General features: G+C 46.0%; 1 long non-coding RNA gene across 1 annotated transcript; it reads left to right on the top strand.

Annotated features, from left to right (window-relative positions):
* The first annotated feature begins 3,169 nt into the window (after positions 1–3,169).
* LOC144109778 (uncharacterized) lies at positions 3,170–3,761 on the top strand. The gene is made up of 3 exons (XR_013309633.1): positions 3,170–3,243; positions 3,461–3,634; positions 3,701–3,761. It is a non-coding gene; the product is annotated as an uncharacterized LOC144109778 (long non-coding RNA).
* Positions 3,762–3,970: the final 209 nt, after the last annotated feature.

The raw sequence follows: 3,970 nt of genomic DNA, 5'->3' as shown, positions 1-3,970 counted from the left end.
CTGGTGTTGGAAACTGCTGTCATAAGGGCACACATCCCCTATATAGATACCAGTGATGATGTGGCATCACTACACAGGGGATTTTCATTTTTATTACCTTAAAGACCATCGTTTCAGCGTATTACATAAGTGATGCAGGGCACAAATACAAAACAAGTAAAGATAATTCTTAAGCAAGTTATACAAAGTAAAGATTTTCTTTGTGCAACTACATGTGCACTCCAGACAAGAAACATAGATGGGCAGGTGATAGCAGCAAGTTCTCAGGGAACGCCATTCCAGTTGCTGGCCGTCTGGTGGAAGAATGACGTAGAGAATGTAGTTGTGTGGGCTTGAGGTTGTGATACCTACTGCTCATGACAGGTGCAGAGGGAGACGCGTGGTGAGGGTGCGCAGATGTAAAGTTCCGGTTGTAGCTTAGGAAGCAAACACACTAGCATTGTGGCGACGACTAGCAAGGGCAGGTAGGTCGGACTGCGAGAGCCCAATACTGCACTACCCCAGGTAGGTTCGAACCCGGCTGTGACAGCCAGGTTTCGATGGACACGAAACTCAAAAAGAAGCCATGTGCTGTGTGGTGTCAGCGCACATTAAAGGTCCCCAGGTGGTAGAAATTATACAGAAATCCATCACTACTGCACCTCATTCTTTTTCACTCCCACTTTTGCTCACAGAGTGATCGAGGTGTCCACCCAGAAATGAGAAAGTTCTTCAAAACCAAAAACCAATTCGGCATAAATGGGGAGTAAAGGTAGACAGAAAAGGTAGCATAGCGGAAGGCTATGGATAAATTTCGATCACTTCGGGTTCTTTGAAAGCTTATCGCAAGAAAATATATAACTGATTAGAACGCTGTGCTTTGCATGTCGTAAAACTACGTTGCAAAACTCCAAGCTTGTTGGAGAACCACAGCTCTTGTTACAATTAAGCGTTTGAATGAAAAAGTTTGTGGGCAGAGTTTATAGGTTGGAAACTGAACATATTGACAGATTTGCCTGTCTTGTTGGTTTTGAAGGCGTATAATAAACTGCAAATCTCCAACCTTTGGAACCTTTGGTTGGAGATGTGCAGAGTTACTAACATAGTTTGTAAGGCTCTATGGCCCCCTTTTAAGCCATTTAAAATGTGTGCAGTCTCTTCCAGTCATCTAGGTGCGCGCGGACACTATATAATCAGCACAACTGAGCTTGACCGAACAGTTCCTCGTCGAAGCATTTTTATTTCTACTTTTTCTTGGTCTGTCCACCATATAAGGAATGTTTCGCGACATAACAAGCGCGGTCGTACATGTGCATGTCACCGCGACAAAGTAAAGTTGTACATCGCAGAAGATTTTGAATGGTGTCTTAGCTGCTTGTGTCATAATTCTTGGTTTTTTTCTGATGCACCATTCATCTGCATCAGATCTTGGTGATATAACTTATTCCAGGCGTGCTCTTTTCTCTCCGCTACCCCATTTAGTTCAACCTGCTCAGGTGCTGCTTGTGCCGCTTGTTTTTGATAAGATCTTTTATTTATCATTATAAATAGCGTCGTTTTGATATTTTTCTCTTCATTTACGCGTAATAGCGGCTGTTCACACCAGCATCACGCTTGCAGCATGTGCAGCAGGGTTGTGCTGTGCACAGTGCAAGCTTTGATGTAGACCCGCAGTTCGCTAGCTCCCCTTTTGCTGGAGAAAACGCACAAGTTTTGCGGGAACAAATTAAATGGGGGCAAACAAATCATATTGCAAACATCTTATAAACTGCTTACATTCGTCTGGGAAATGTCTTCATGTTGCTCATTTCTAGATGTTTTATTACAACGTTTAAAACTGGTATTCGATAGACCACTTTAATAAGTTTCTTGGCTAGAAGACGGATTTTGAAATGTCTTTTGACCCTGAGCTATATGACTAATTTAAGACCTTAACCAGCTGAAAACAAATTTTCCATGCATGTTCTCTTGCCGTTTGTTTTGCCTCGGGTAGTGGCTTTGAAGATGTCTTATATCTCAGTTTGTGCTACATGAGGTGCATCACTCGTCAAGTGAGACCATGGCTCTTGGACCCTGTTCACTGGAAATCGAGGCCTTGAAGCTTAACCATCATCATCAGCCTGACTGCACCCACTGCAGGGCAAAGGCTTCTCCCATGTAGCTCCAATTAACCGTATCCTTTGCCAGCTGCGCACACCCTATGCCTGCAAACTTCTTAATCTCATCTACCCACCTAACCTTCTGCCGCCCCCTGCTACGCTTGCCTTCTCCTGGATTCCACTCAGTCACCCTTAAGGACCAGTGGTTATCTTGCCTTCGCATCACGTACCCTGCCCAAGTCCATTGGTCCGTTCGATTCACCTACACTACCTACACGAGTTCTCTTCGTGCAGCACTTCGCCATTCGTTTCACGAGTGTAGCCTAGCGCCCTCTACACGACGCCGTTCTTTTCACACAAGTGTAGATGTCGTGTAGTCCTAGCTCAGAAAAATTCTGCACTCTCTCGACTGGCAGTGCCGATTGCGTGCAGCCAGTGCAGCAGCAGACGACAGCGGGAGGAATATGTCAGCTTCAAACGACGGCAGCGTGTTTGGCGTCGTCAACGGCGTAAACACATTATTGACGCCTATCGTTGGAGAAGACGGCCAACAACTGGGCTCAGAGAACGGATATATGTACGCTACACCAGGTAAGGCTTCGCTCGGCCAACAAAAGAGAAACACGTGCATGCGTTTCTTCATGCGCCGACGCCGTGCTTGCATGGTACTTGTTCTTTTTAGGCTTATTTTACTCATCTAGTTTGTTTCTTGCTTTTTTTTCTCGTTCCCCGTAAATGAGCTCGGTACTAACCAAGTTCGTTGTTAGTTAGCTTGGCATGATTGCTATCCAGCGTTTTTAAATACGTTGGCTTTATCCAGCCGTGTGTGCTTCGCCACTTCTCCTTCGACATTTGACAGGTTTTATTCAAAGCTATGACCCAGATTTCAACTATCCTGCTTTATTTAGTGGTGGCTCCCAAAACATCAATATTTATTCTCTCGCACAGATGGCACAATCGTATCGGCGGTGTTGAGCGACGACACCGGTCACCAGGGTAACCACCCGGCTGATCGCCGAACGTCCACGCCGCCGCAGAGCAACGCGCCCCGAAGCAGCTCTCCTGAGCCACCTGAGCCTGAACGATGGTGCAGGAGCAGAACACTTTTTCTTATCGAGCGCTACGAACAGATGAAAGCGCTCATGGGAAAGAAGGGCGGCTTCCGGTAAGTTTTATTTCATTCCTACTGGTTCGAACGAATGCATGCCACCACGCTGAAGTTACGTTTGCAAACGTCTTTTCTTTTTCGAAGTGAGGGTACCGTAGCAAGGTAGTGTACTGTACTTGCGTCCAGGGTATAATAATTCAGAACAGCTTCATCTGGTAACTGATACACTGCATAATGTGCTGTCTGTTACATCTCATTTCGTTACATCGTGCAGCACGAAAAAAATGCTTTGGCAAGCCTTGGCGGACGCCATCAACGAAGAGTTTGGCTCCGACATAAGTCCTCTCCAGGTCGAAAATAAATGGAAAACCCTGGAGAGGGCTTACAAAAGGACAAAGGAAAGGAATTCCTCGTCCGGCCACTCACGCGTGACGTTCGAATTTGAAGAGTAAGTGCACATCACTGCTGTAATGGTCATTTACAAAAATATCAACTGTTATTTTGCCCATTTCAGAGAACTCGCTGGTGTTTTGGAGAAGCAACACCACATTACACCTACCATTAGCACCTGGTAGAGTGATAGAGCCGAGAAACTGCAGGTGAGGTCTCAGTAGTTGTGCAGCTCACACCTTCCAAAATAAGGCTCAAAATATTTCCATGTTCTAGCACACTCTCGGAAACAAGTACTGGCGAGCAGTCCACGAGCCATGATGTGGACCAAATAGCGTCACCTCACCAGGATCCGAGCCCACCGCACGTGACGGAGGAAGTCCCACCACAGCGA

The sequence above is a fragment of the Amblyomma americanum genome, chromosome 11 (assembly GCF_052857255.1).
Source record: "Amblyomma americanum isolate KBUSLIRL-KWMA chromosome 11, ASM5285725v1, whole genome shotgun sequence".
Taxonomy (NCBI): Eukaryota; Metazoa; Arthropoda; class Arachnida; order Ixodida; family Ixodidae; genus Amblyomma; species Amblyomma americanum.
The sequence above is the reverse complement of the archived record's forward strand: the minus strand, read 5'-3'. Positions and strand labels throughout refer to the sequence as shown.